Below are 15367 nucleotides of genomic sequence, written 5' to 3'. Positions count from 1 at the left end.
TATTTGGAAGGGAGAGAAAATTTTATTAACGTAATATCTGGTATCATATTTGGGAGGAAAGTGAGGATAATAAAATTAAATATATAAAATTATAAAATTATTCGTACTTTTGTTAAAGATTTACGCATTCAAGAACTTAGTATATCTTGCATACATTTATTGGTTAAGAATTACATATGCAAACAATCCTAACTTATTTGTTAAAGTCGATGTCGAAGTCAACATCAAAGTCGTTGTCAGTGTCAACATTGGTGTCAAAGTCAACGTCAAAGTCGATATCAAAGTCGGTGTCGAAAGAGTGTGAGGGTCGGGCCATGTGAGTCGAGCGATGAGAATGATTTTTGTCATAACGCAAAGAATATTTAAAATAATAATTTTTAAAATTAATATAATAAAATAGGGATAAAATTAGAATATAAATTTTTTTTAAATTCCCTTTACCCTTCGTTACATCTCAAATCAATGTATAAGAAATTCTTTCGTTTCATGAATAAGAAAGATTAAAATTTATCCTTCCTTACCTTTTCTTTCCCTTCCCTAATTCACTTCCTTTCAAATAGAGTTTTAAATTTCTCGTTCCCTTCTTTACACTTCTCTTCCCTTCCCTCATCTCCTTCCAAATCTTCCAAATAGTGCATAAATTTTAATGGCTTTTGTGGCCTTAGACTCCCTCATTTGCCGACCAGCCCAATGCCCCAATTATCGTCCATTCTCTCCCTTACCATTATTTTACCCTTTTATATACAAAGAAAGGTTATCGTGATATCAGGAAAGACTGAGAGCATGGAGGCGCTCAGAATCATTGCACTTTCAGACATCCCACGCTCTTAGTAGTCCATAAACATCGTACATAGTTGGATCTGCAAGATAATAATTTCATGTGTATAAATATATAATTAGTATAAGTATCTAGTTCTTGGATCGATTAATCTTGAGATTGAGTCAGTCCTAAAAAAATTTTCTAGTAATCATTAGGATAAATCCGAAAATGTTCACAACGGATGACTTAGCAATCTAATATCTCAAATTTATATATTATATCGTAGTCGAAAATAAAATCTTAAATATTTAGAAAACTACATGAACACCCTGCCAGTCCACTTCATCTGTTCCCTGTGTCTCCCCTCTTCTTCTCTCCTTCTACCGCTTACCATTTCAACATCAACAACGAAAAGACGTATCAGCTGGTGACAATTGTTAATATATGTGGGGAGCCTAGGGATATTTTAGGCATTTGACGCATTATTTGTAGCTCTTATAACTCTAATCCTAATTTACTCTTATAATTGTAGGTAACCAATCATTAAAAGATAATTCAGAAAAATAGTTCTGAGAGAACAGTTTCTTGTAATTTTCTTTGTAATCTCAGAAACTAATCCCATGTCAGAATTAAGATCTTCTAGAACTGTCAAACCACCATTGAGATTTTCTTCATCACTTAATTTTATTTTGTTGACCGACAAAGGTGAATCAGAAAGTTACTAGGAGGCAATTTAGGTTGATGAATCAATCAAGTTGGTGGGGGTCAGTCATGGAATATGAGATGGATTCTTTGATGTCTAATAAAATATAACATTTAATAGAGTTACCATATGAGAAAAAGGCATTGCAGAATAAGTGGGTTTACCGAATAAAAGAAGAACACGATGATAGCAGGCACTATAAAATAAGGTTGGCGCTTAAAGCCTTTTAACAAAGAGGTCTCTTTTGTCGGCGGTAGAATCCTTAGTATTATGAGATTCCATCGATGAAGATAGAAGATATCGTTCCTTGTTCCGTGTAAAAATCGACCCTCCTTATTTAAATTCTTGGATCCGCCACTGCAAAGAGGAGTTGATTACATTGATATTTTCTATCTAGTGATTAAGTTAACCACAAATCAGAATGATTCTTAAGCTAGCGGCAAAGGAAAATTTGCCCTTTCAGCAAATGGGTATAAAAACTATTTTTCTCTTGTAGCAATCATAGGGTTTTGAGATGCAAAGAAAGAAAAATCTATATTGACTTAAAATAAGCGTCTAGATAATGGTATAAAAATTTGATAATTTTATGAGTAGTAATGATTGTTTGAGATGTCAAGGACATCACTATTATTACATTAAAAGGTTTGATAGCTCATATATTGTTTTATTATTATATATTGATGATAGATTGATTGTTGGAGCTAATATATTAGAAATTGACAAGTTGAAAAAAAAATGTCAGAGGAGATTGCAATGAAGAATTTAGATACGGTAAAATAAATCCTTGGAATGAGAATTATTAGAGAGAAAGTGCTTAACCAATTCAATATGAATAGAGAAAAGCCAGCGAACCCACATTTGGCATGTCACTTTCATCTATCCAAGAATCAATCACCTTCATCTTGAGCCTACATGGACAAGGTACCCTATGCTTTTGTCATTGGTTATCTCGTGTATGTAATGATATATACTAGATCAGATATAGCACGTGCAGTCAGAGTTGTGAGCATGTTTAAATAAGTGGTGAAATGGATTTTTAAGAATTTGAAAGGTTTTAAAAACTCCACTTAATGTTTTATAAAGTTGGATTTTAGCTTGCATAGATATGTTGATGTTAATATGACTCGTGATGTAGATGGTAGAAAGACTATTACTGGATTGATTTATACTCTGGGTAATACTGCAGTTAATTGGGTTTTAAAAATACAAAAGATAGTTGCACCTTCTACTAGTGAGCTAAAGTATGTTGCTACAACAGAGGCTAGTAACAAGATGATTTGGTTGCTTTCGTTATGGAAGGGTTGGGCAATGAATCTAGATGTACTATGTTATTGTAGTAAAAGATAATTATATTCATCTCAAGTGTCTTTTATAACTTGTCTTCAGTTATATAAAGAGAGGTAAATCATAGATTTAACTTATAGCCAACTATTAAATGGCTAGGGTAAGGAATTTTTTTCCAAGGACATGCACCGTTCAGGAATTGATCTATGCCCTTATTATAACAAATCTGTCGTCATCTAATCAACTGGACACTTCAATCAGGACAAGGTGTGTTATATTGTGATAGTATGAGTGTTATTTTTTTGATTAATAATTTTGTTTATCATAATAGGACAAAACACATATGAGTTTGTTATCGGTTCATAAGATCAACTTTGGAGGATGGAATTTTAGCTCTCGAGAAGATACAAGGAAGTCATAATCCAGTTGATATGTTGATAAAGATTGACATATGTGCAACTTCAGTTGGACTATTTCTCCACTAATGACCTAGGAGTTGTCATTGTTGGTGCAATTATCCTTAGATCAAAATTGATCAGTTTGATTCAAACTTGAGTTTTGATATTTGACAATATATATAGATTGCAAATATAATTATCCATTTGGGAGATTATTGATGCAATTCTCCACTGATCAAAGGTTGACCAGTTTGATATCAGAGAGTAGTCAATTAGGTCAAGGTTGACTGGATATTTGATTGGGAAAGTCTTAACTGGAGGTTAAGTAAGGGCAAGACCAACGGGATAGTTGGCAGAAGAAGAAAAACCAAGTGAGTCATGAAGCACCAAACACTTGGTGCGAGAAGTCCCAATGAGTGAAGTTGGACATTGAAAAAAGTCTTGGTGAGTGAAACCAGACAAATGGAAAGTCCTAGTAAGTGAAGCTAGATAGTGAGAAAATCCTGGTGAGTGAAGTCATGTGAGAAAATCTTAGTGAGTGAAGCTAAATAGTGAAAAGTCTCGGTGAGTGAAGCCAGACATTGGAAAATCCAAGTGGGTCAAAGGTTGATCGGACATCTGGTGTTTGGAAGTCCAAGTGGGTCATGGAGAACCGGACACTTGGCATGAGGAAAAAAATTCAAGTGGATCAAAAAATTGACCGGACACTTGATGGAGAAGTCCCAGTAGGCCAAGGGTAATCAGATGCTAGGCAATGAGGACTTCCAACGGGTCATAGTTGACCGAATGTTGGACAAGGATAGGACTCGGGTTTAGGAGCTAGGGTTGCCAAATCAATTGGGATAATCGATTTGGCAGAGGTTAAGCGATTAAGCTCTAGCTTAATTGCTTAAGGCTTGAAATTGCGACTATAGAAGCGACCTACATTACTTAAGCTAAGTGATTCAAGATGTCTTAAGAGATCAAGGTGATCACTTAAGATCCTTTCTATGAAGAAATAGAAAGGTGCTGAAGCGATTACCCTAATCACTTCAACTGTGGTAAGCGATTAAGCAAGACAACTTAATCACTTACGACCTTTCTCACAATCAAGTAGAAGAGAGTGGAATCGATTATAGGATAATCGATTACGTCTCTCTTAAGTGATTGGGACAATCGCTTAAGGTTCAAAAATATAGCCGTTTTGAGCAAGTTGCAAAGATGGTAATCGTTTAAGAGTTCCATATAGCCTTCATACCATAGAGTTCCATATAGTTATGGAACTAGTCCTATGTCTAAAAGTTAAGTCAAAGTTACAAAGGAATCAATCCCTAAAGTTGACTTTGAGGAAACTAATGTGACTAAGACTTCAAAGAAGTCTAGGAAAGCTATTAGGAAGGTTTCTAGGAAAGTTATCCCTAGTAAGTATCCAGCACACCCAAGGAGCACTAATAGATTTTGGATTTCTAAGAGTGTGTTCTCTATACTCTAGATGAATTTAGAGTGTGTCAATTCTAAACCTAACTATGGTGAAGTTGACATGTTAGGACAATTTTAAGGTGTTGGGACACTTTGAAAATGAAAACTTGATTTTTACTCTTGAAGAGTAAATATGTATCAATTAAAATATTTAAGGAATTGAGTTTAATTAAATTGACACAACTAGGATAGAAGGCAAAATGTGTTAAGTTAGGATTTTAGCACATTTAATGAAAAAGGCGCTTTTAGGTCAAATTAGGCTTAACTTAGCAAAAAATGGATTAAGGATAAAACTTAGATAAAAATCTAAGTATTCCTATTTATGCTAAATTTGTTAGAGTGTATACTAAAAACCTAACTTTTGTAAACATCTATTTTTAAAGTAAAAGAATCATATTGGTCAAATGTCTATATTTATTTGTTGAATATAGTTGTTCAATTAATTTATAATGTAGATAACATGGTGTGTGGTGTCACACATAGAAGATCATGTTATCAGCTCTTTATAAATTATAAATAATTGCTCACGACTAAGATGGAAAGGAACAAACCATTAGTATAGTCGTAGTGTAATTAGGTATTAGTTTATCTTGACTAATAAATTACACTAGTACACTCTAAGTGTATTGAGTAGGACCATTTTAGATAAGCTCTTTTTATACTGACTTAATAAAAGAACTAGACCTTAGTTATTATGGAAGTGTGTACTCTTAATCCTAATATAATAACAAGCATATATATTTAGTATCTATTTCTTTAACTTATCAAAGGATGAGATTTAGCTTGATAAATCAATAGGCCCGATAAGTTGGGAAATAATATTACTTATTTTGTGTGTTGTTGATTATAGAAGAAAATTGTGTCCTAGTAATCTAGGTTGAGAATGTCCCCGAGAGGAGCTCATAAGGATTGCCATGTTAAACCTTGCAGGTGGACTTAGTCCGACATGACAATGAAGTTGAGTGGTACTACTCTTGGAGCTAGATATTAATTAAGTGAGTTGTCAGTAACTTACTTAATTAGTGGGCATTCATTATCTTAAACATAGGGAGACTAACACACTCATGATAAGAAGGAGCCCGTAAATGTAATTTGGGATTGGTGCGGTAGTGCAACAATAACTCTCTAGTGGAATGAGTTATTGTTGATGAACTTGAGTTGTGTGTTCGGGGCGAACACAAGATACTCAAGCTCATCGGAAGGCCAAAACCAATTTCTCCTCTAGGTCCTTGTCGTAGCCTCATTAGTGCCTTATAAACCACTCATTAAAAGCCCTTCTTGGTGTCCAAGAAAAGAGGCCGACCCATTGCTTGGTGACCAAGCAATGGTCGGCCACCATCTCCTCTATGGGGCCGGTCCTATTGCTTGGTGACCAAGCAAGTAGGGGTCGACCAAAATAAATTCAAATAGGAGGGGTGTTTTGAATTTTTAAAATCTTCTCTTTGTAGACTCTTTGTAGAAAACTATAAGTTTTAAAAGAGAGATTTTAATTTTAAAAACTTTCCTTATTTGAATTAGGTAACATGGTTTAATAGAGAGTTTAAAAGTTTTAAAACTTTCCTTTTTTAACCATCCTCATGATTTTAGAAAAAAGGAAGAGAAGTTTTAAAAATTAAAATTTTCTATTCATGTTAAAAAAAAGAAATTTTTTAAGAGAAGTTTTAAATTTTAAAACATAGTTTTAATTTTTAAAACTTTCCTTTTTAATATCCACTTTAGGAAAGAGAGCTTGTAAAATTTTATAAGAGGATTTCTTCTTGTAAAATTTTATAAAAAATATTTCCTTCCTCTTTAAGGGGGTCGACCACCCTTGCTTAGTGCCCAAGCAAGGGGGCCGGCCAAATAAAAATTAAAATAAAATCATCATCCAATGATTTGGTGATTGATTCAATCAAGAGGAAAGAAAAGGAAAAATAAAAAGGGAAAAGGAAAAACAAGAGGAAGATTTTAATTTTTGTAAAAATTCTTTCCTGATTTGCCTTGGACAAATAATATAAAAGAAGGGGTGAGGAGACCTCATGAGACATAACTCTTATTCTCTTGCTTGGTGGTTCTCTTGGTGTGGCCAGCCCTCTCTCTTCTCCTTTTCTCTTTGCTCTCTTTTCTTTTGTGGTAGTGGTGGCCGAAAATTAGAAGAAGGAGAAGAAAGCTTTGGGTGGTGTTCATCTTGGAGGATCATCGTCCACACGACGTCCAAGGCGAGGCGAGGAATACGGTAGAAGATCTCGAGGTTATTAGCTTGCAAAGAAAAGGTATAATTAGCAATTGTTTTCCGCATCATGATAGTTATTTTTCTTTATATGAATTCCAAACACAAGAGACATTAGATCTAGTTTTTCGAATTAGTAATTCGTGTTTGTGTTTTTCTTTGTTTTTCGAATTTGTGATTCGATTCTTCTTTTTGGTTAAACCTAGAGTTATATAAGGAAATTAAATATTAGCTTTCCTTAAAAGGCTTTGTCTAGGCGGTGGTGGATGCTCCCATACCCAAGAAGGTCATGTGCCTCACCATGCAGTCCTGGAAGCCAATTTTGGAAATTAATATTTAATTGAATTTATAACGTAGGTGGGTTTGGATCAATAGTGTTAAGTTCCGCTTGCGATTTAAGTCTAAACCATTAAGAACAGATAAGTTAAATTTGGAATCAATAATATTAAGTTCTGTTTGCGATTCCTAATTTAACTTCTAAAGAACACAATAGGTTGTTTAGGAAAGGTTCGACAATTGTATAAAATTTTAGTACAGTGTAACTGATACAATCTTCCTAAGACCAACCAACAAAATTGTCATGTTTTACTTGCCCTATCACATGCTATGCTAGCATGACATCATATTTGATATTCATATTTCATCATGGAAAATGCCATGATATTTTGATACATCTTATACATGTATCATTTCATTTATGATGTATTTAGAGTGCATTTTTGGAAAGTATGCATGTGATATATGCCATGATCATTTTTATGCATTGTTTTAATTTCTTGTAATTAAGGACAATAATATTAATTATCAAATGACATTCTAGGTAGATAATCAAAATTTAAAATACCTAGTTAGAAATGTATGATCCCTTAGATTAGGGAAAACCAATATCTATATCTCACAAGGACAATAAGTTAGCTTGTATGTGTTTTGATGCATATAGATATAATGAGATGTTAGGAAGATGAATAAAACTCAAGATATTGATTTATTGTATCTATTTGAGTTTTAGTTTCATCAAAAATGCATAGATTATGTGTTATCCAATCATGGAAAAAGCAAGTGTACAAGTCATGTACATTTAACCTAAAGATTATGGTTGGAAATTAGTTTCAAAAAATAATTTCAAAAATATTTTTGAAAACCTTGGAGAAGACTATTTATTGATAGTAATCACTATTGAATAGTTAAACACAAACTTGAGAGAAACATTAAAGTTTTCAATGATTTTCAATTACATGTAAATCTTCAAAAATAGGGGTTATTTTTATAGAAAATTATTTTTTCTAATAATATATGACATAAGTAATGTCTACCTAAAATTTCATAATTTTTAAAATTTTGTAGAATTATTTATGTATTTCTAAAATTTGGTCTGAAATCAAAATCAGAAATTCAGTTATGGTAATCAATTGGATCAATCGATTACCACACCCCAATCGATTAGGGCAATCATTTGGATTGAATTTCCTCAAGCACATAGGCTCACGAAATCGATCAAGTGATCAATTAAAAGGTATTAATCAATTAGGTCAATTGATTAGCATTGTGGTAATCGATTGAAACCTAACTTCAATCAATTTAGAGAGGCTTTTATTGATTAGTAGCTGAAACCAATCGATTAAGGATGTTGATTTTGGCTGAAATAGTTTAATTTTAGTATACTAAGGCTTATTTAGTTGAGTTAACCATCCCTAACCCTCTAAAATATATTTATAAGTATTTAAGGAAAGTTTTCTTGATGAAAATAAGAAAGGGATAGTTAAAAGTGACTAACTTGGAGTTTAGGAAGAGGTTAAGTTTCAAAGTTGAATTTTGAATCTCAAAACTTCAATTTTGGGTTCCCTAAAGGTTTAGAAATTCTAAATTATTGTTGGTGCAATGATAAAAGTTTGGAGTATGTTTGAGGGGGAGTTTCTCCTTAAAAGGATGATTTAGATTATTTTTTTAATGGAAGATTGAAAATCTTCATTGAAACGAATGAATGCTCTAGGGTGAGGATACAATATATGGTCAAGGGTGAGCATAGGATAAAATAAACGGTATGAGACTTTTATTGAGTTACTTTGACAAAATTTACTCTTAAGGGGAAGAGTTTTTGATGTTTGTCAAAGTGGGTGAAAATATGGGGTTTAAGTTAGACTCTCATATACATGAAGTTGGAGTTAGGCTAATATGGGTTAGCCTAAATTAAATGTATTGTCAAACATAAAAAAGAAAAAGATTGCTGGTGCAATTGTCCTTGAGTCAAAGTTGACCAATTTCACTCAAGCTTGAGTTCTGATATTTGGAAATATATAGAGATTGTAGGTGCAATTGTCCATTTAGAAGATTATTGGTGTCATTCTTCACTGTTTAAAGGATGACCAGTTTGATATGAGAGAGTAGTCATGTAAAATACCGAAAAATAGGCGAATATTAATAAGGGAATTTTCTAGAATTTTTGGAGATTTTTCGGAGCTCGTACGGACGAGTGGACGGGGATAAAAACGGGGTCCGGAAAAGCCTGTTTAGGTTACCCTGTTTTAATGAGGAAAAGATTTATTTTCTTTTCCTTTTTCCTTTTCTTTTTCTTATTATTTTTCTTTATTTTCCGCCGTTTTCCTCCATTTCTTCTCCACAAAACCGCCGCGCCTCTCCTTGCCCTAATCTCCTCTGCGCGGACCCTAGCCGCCTCCTTCCTTCTTCCCCGAGTGCACCAAAGCCGTGCCGACGTTTCTTCTCCTCTCCTCTGCCGCCACCACAGCGACGCCGTGCTCTAATTGGGCTGTGCCGCCGCCGAGCCGAGCATCTCCACCGACGCACGAGCAGTGCCGGCGACCCTTCCTCTGCCCTAGACAAACTCCAGTGCCGGCGCTGTCATCTGTGCCCTAGCGTCTCCGCCGACGCCAAGCAGTGCCGGTTTTTCTCCTCTCTGCTTTCATCTCGAATATTCCCGGCCAATTCTTCTCGGATGCTCCTTTGCCCTAATCTTTGCTTTGTTTTCTCTGTGCTTTAGTTATCTCTCCGGGTTGTGGACAGAGGCAAAGCAATCCGAGACTAGCCTCTTGGTGATCCCAATCTGCTGCCCGACACCATTGTCTTTCACTCTCCATTCCTCCGGCAGCCGGTTTCACTACCACCAGCAGTAGATTTTGTATTGTACTACCATCACTGAAGAAGAGGAAGTGGAAACAGGGAGGAAGCAATTGTAAAACCTCTGTAGCCGGATTGTACCCTTGACCACCTACTTGAGTTTGGGTAAGTTTTGGAGTGGGTTCATTATTGGATTTGGTTGGTTTAATGATGAGGTTAAATGTGGATTTTGTGTTAGAAAATCTCTTCTGGCTTGAGTAATTGGAATTAGTTGATTAGGGTTCTTGATTTAATAGGAATTTGATTTAGCTAGTGAATACATATAGTAATTAGCTAAATTCGGATATGTTGATGATTTATGATTTAGGGTTTTGCCTAGATAGTTTTAAGGATTTTATTTAGCAATTTAATGGAATTTTAGCTAAATAAAATATATCTCTGTTGGTATCACAGGACCTTGACGCGAGACGAGTATCTCGACGTCCGGATTTGGACGGATTGGACCACTTTATTGGAGACGGGTACTTTGACTTATGTCTTTTGATATGCATGATAAAGTGTTAAACATATAGCAAGAATTGTGTTTCCATTTGATTCGGTTGGTCACTACATGAGCTGTTACATGTTGTTTGTTTATTTATTATGCACTGCATGTTATTATTTATCTGACCATACATGCTTTCGGTAGTGACCCAATCATATGATACATCATGTTCAGGACCTAGGGTTTATATGATACCCTATCTGTTTGTGTACCTTCCATCCGATACATTGACTTGTGGTACATCTTTTATTTATGTATGGATCTTGCTATGTTATTCATGAGATTGCCATGCTTAGTATCATGCATCATGTTTGCATGCTGTGCGATTGTCGGCTCCACTATGGTTGAGCCCATCGCCAGTTACATGTACTGCACACACCACCACCACCCATGGATTAGTGGTATATCAGGCAGGTGTGTGGCGGTTCTGCTGTTTGGCTCCGTTGGTCTGAGGACTCAGCGTGGTAGCCGGCAGTCAGTTCCGCTCTGTTTGGCTCCGCTGGCATTTAGTGTAGCAGCGTAGTAGCCGGCAGATGGTGGACTCTGTTTGGCTCCGTTGGTCAGATGACTCAGCGTGGTAGCCGGCAGAGATATCCTCCCCGTCATTGTGTACCGGGAGATGAGAGCATTGAGCTCCCCCATTTATGATTTGGGGACAGAGGACAGGAGTACTCCGACAGCATTCCGTCCACTCAGTCACTGTCAGGAGCAGTGATGTCCGAGTGCACGGTCACCATATGCATTTATTGCATTTTATTGTTTGTGATTGCTGCACTTATATGCTGCATTTGTATGGATGCATTTGATTGACATGCATACAGGATTATGATTTCTTCGGTCTGACGACCTGTTACCTTTGTACCTTGATCCCGGTTAGTACAGTTATCTCCTGATTTCGTTCCAGTTGCATTTATTCCTTCTCGTATTCAGGAGACTGTACGCATGATTAGTGTTGTCTGTTATTTGTTTTATTATGCATATCAATTGTACCTGCTGAGTGTTTGATATTTTCAGGTTGAAGCTGTCCGGAGCAGTTCCAGTCGCTGGCCCCCCATCTGCACGTAGAGCCAGTTCTCTACTAGTTCGTTATTTGTTTTTATTTGGCCTTTTTCTATATCAGACTTTGTTTTAGTATTGTCTTTGGATTTTTCCTATGGATATTGTATGGAGTGATACCTTTTGATGGATTTTTGATATGATATTGGATTTCATTCTACTACGTGTCTGCCTGGACGGCAGAAGAGGTGAGTTCGTTGGATTTGAGCTTTACGAGTGTAGTGGAATAGGGTGGATTTCGAGTCAGAGTCCTATTGTTATTGATTACTATTATTAACTGCGTGGTTGTGACAGCCAGAGGCTGAATATTTTTATAAATTGCGTGGTGTTTGTTTTAATTTGTGTTATTATTCCAGCCGCATGTGGCTGAGGTGTATAGTGCTTGTAGAAAAGTTTCAGATTGTCCGCCGTACAGGGGAGATGCTGCCGAAATTTCTTCGGACAGAGACTCCTCCGGGGCGTGACAAGTCAAGTAGGTCAACATTGACTAGATACTTAACTGGGAAAGTCCTAACTGGAGGTTAGGCAAGGGAAAGACCAATGAAATAGTTAACAGAAGAAGAAAAACCAAGTGGGGCATGAAGGTTTGGACACTTGGTGTGAGAAGTCCCAGTGAGTGAAGTCAGGTAGTGAAGAAAGTCCTGGTGAGTGAAGGCAGACAGATGGAAAGTCCTGGTGAGTAAAGTAGGCAGATGAAAAGTCCTAGTAAGTGAAGCTAGGCAGTGAGAAAATCATGGTGAGTGAAGTCAGGTGGGAAAATCCTAATGAGTGAAGCTAGATAGTGAAAAGTCCTAGTAAGTGAAGCCAGACATTGAAAAATCTAGGTGGATCAAAGGTTGATCGAACACATGGTGTTTGAAAATCCAAGTGAGTCATGGAGGACCAATACTTGGCACGAGGAAAAAAATCCAAGTGAGTCAAAGATTAACCGGACACTTGGTGGAGAAGTCTAAGAAGATAAAGGGTGATCGGATGCTAGGCAATGAGGACTTCCAATAGGTCATGGTTGATCGAATGTTGGGCAAGGAACCCTAGGACTCGGGTTTAGGAGCTAGGGTTGCCAAATCGTACTACAACAAAATTACTAATAGACAATGGTTAAAAACCTTTGTGAAAGACCAAAAAAATTGTTGTTAATTGATGCATTAAGAAAGATAGGAGCGCTCAAAGATAATGGTTAAAAACTGTTGTCTTTTTACTTTAAACACAACGGTTAAAAACCGTTATCATTTTAGGAAATAATCGTTGTCTTTTTACTTGAAACACAACGGTTCAACTTAAAATACAATGGTGAAAAACTGTTGTGTTTCAGGTGAAGAGATAATAATTTTTAATCGTTGTCTTTAAGCACTCCTATCTTTCTCAACACGTCAATTTATAATATTTTTTTTGAGTCTTTAACAACAAATTTTAACCATTTTATTTCAAGTACAAAGACAACGGATTATACCCATTGTCTTTGAATGCCCTATCTTTTTCAATACATCAATTTCTTACTATTTTTTTTTGGGTCTTAGACAATAATTTTTAACCGTTGTCATTTATATTAAAGTATTATCATTTTAACCATTTAACCATTGTCTTTTCTCAACATACTAGAGAACAATAAATTGTTTTCTACAAACATATATATACAATAAACTATTCTATATATATATATATATATATATATATATATATATATATATATCAATCCTATAATTTTACAAATCCTCTTCATCTTCTGGATTTTCAAGTGTAAGCAGATGTTTTTGAAAGTAGATTGATGGTAACATGTAAATACCTATGCCAACCTCCAGTGATCTTCCTCTATGTCGAGACTCTTCTTTGTTTTGATCATATTTCAACCTAAGGAACTTAAGAAGCAACAACGAATCATAATCTTTATTATATGCATGAGTTTTGTATCTATCATGCACTAATATATAAAATATGTTATCCTCTGAATTATAAATATAAAAAAAAAGTTGAAAATTTTTCACACATACAGATCTCACTGTATTATTTAACTTAATTGCCATAACAATATAAAAATTTTAGTAATATAAAAGTACATGACCCATACAAAGAAGGAAAAATGAAACATTGTCATGATTTAATTGAAGGGAAAAACTTAAATTTCTATTGGCTACGAGTCAAGAAGTTTATTACTAGTACAATTTATCACCAACTGGATAGATCTACTAGTACAATTTATCACCAAGAAGAAAAAAGTAAATAGCAACTTACAAATAAGATGACGAGTCTTTGGAAATGTATTATACGATAAAATATCAAACCAACAACTAGTTTAAAGAAGGTCATGACTTGTATCTAACACTACTATGGCATTAAAGTAGAAGGAAAAAAACAAGAATCAATTCAAATATGAACACTTATGAGGTCTCAGATTAGTGGCTTTCATCTCCTTGAGAAGACAAGTCCTAAATGTAATGGTGGTCAAACTGGCTAAGTAAAGAACTGTAGTATTCTCCCCAAAATAAATAGCATGATTATGAAGGAAAATATTCAGTAATTACTTCAAAAGTATTTTCTAAAGATATTACAAAACAACTAGAAGAACAAATCTAGACAAAAATTATAGATAGTATACTTATGGTACTTGTAATTCATTGCCTTTCATCTTCACGAGAAGGGTAGTGATCAGATGTAAGGGTCTCTACTTTACCAGAGTGGCATAATACAACATGACAATCACCAACATTGGACACTACCAGAATGCCACCTCTAAGCAAGGTAGTGACACAGGAAGCCCCTCCATCTATTGCTTCCTTAAAAAACTCTGAATTAGTTTTCAAGTATCCATCCCAAACAGCTCAATCTACATCATTGAAGCCTTCTCTGCTACTTGACAACACTTCGCCTACAATGCACTCTCCCATCTTTTTCGAAGCAAATTCAGTAGCTCCCTTACCTCCATGGCCATAAAAAAATGCTAAAGTAAGCCTAGAAACATTGGAGAAATAAGAAATCAAATTCAAGGTCAGAGATCTACAAAGACAATGAATTAACCATCCTTTAGTGAACAATTCAGGAAAATCTTAACTAGCAAATTCATAGATATCCAAAGTCACAAATTTAAGTCGAATTTCAATTATCAAGAAAGGATTTGAAAGGCTTTCCATTCTACGAAAATATATATTATGTAACGCCATACTTCTTATCCATTTCAAAGAACAAAAATATCCTATGCTCACCATATCAATTCCAAATATATGCAAATATTTTTTATAAGGATATATTGCTCAAGGCTTAATGCAGTCAAATCTTTTGAAGTTGTGCCATGATGGACCCCTTACACTTGTTTTCATTTGTTAATACGCTGGCCTTGGTGAGGTGCCCTTGTGCGAAGGCGGTCTGGGCATCAGAAGATGTTCTAGGGACCCAGACCAGAGATTTTATCCAGATCTATTGTGATGCAATCTGTTACGACGTGGATAAAGTTTTATTCATGCCTAGGCCCCCAGAACCCTTCCAGGTGTCCAGATCAGGGTTATAAATACAAACTTAATCTCAGTAGCTAAAAACAACACTTGTAAATGATCTTCTTTTTGTTTAGCTTTGTAATCTAGTGCTTTAACTGTTGTAAGAGGCTTCTCCGCTAGAAGAAGATTTGATAGTGAGCTTTCAATATCTTAGAGTAGCAATCGCCTGATTGCAAACTAAGTAAAAGATCTACCTCTTCTTTCTCTGTTTAATTAGTTTCTTTATGTACAAGTATTTTAATCAAGCTATAAGATTGAGATGTAGGTCCCTTGGAGACCGACAAGAGGAGTGAATTGTCCTGCACAAAAAATGAACACCTTTCTCAATTTTTATAACTTAATTAAAAATAACACTTGCATAAAAAAATTAACAAACTAATTAAAAAGAGAAAGAGGCA

The 15367-nt window shown here is 35.1% G+C and overlaps 1 long non-coding RNA gene across 1 annotated transcript; it reads left to right on the top strand.

Moving 5' to 3' along the window:
• The first annotated feature begins 9482 nt into the window (after nucleotides 1-9482).
• LOC121982727 lies at nucleotides 9483-10357 on the top strand. Its single transcript, XR_006112211.1, has 3 exons — nucleotides 9483-9704; nucleotides 9808-10049; nucleotides 10338-10357. It is a non-coding gene; the product is annotated as an uncharacterized LOC121982727 (long non-coding RNA).
• Nucleotides 10358-15367: the final 5010 nt, after the last annotated feature.

This window comes from Zingiber officinale, chromosome 5A, assembly GCF_018446385.1.
Source record: "Zingiber officinale cultivar Zhangliang chromosome 5A, Zo_v1.1, whole genome shotgun sequence".
NCBI classification, from domain to species: domain Eukaryota; kingdom Viridiplantae; phylum Streptophyta; class Magnoliopsida; order Zingiberales; family Zingiberaceae; genus Zingiber; species Zingiber officinale.
The sequence above is the reverse complement of the archived record's forward strand: the minus strand, read 5'-3'. Positions and strand labels throughout refer to the sequence as shown.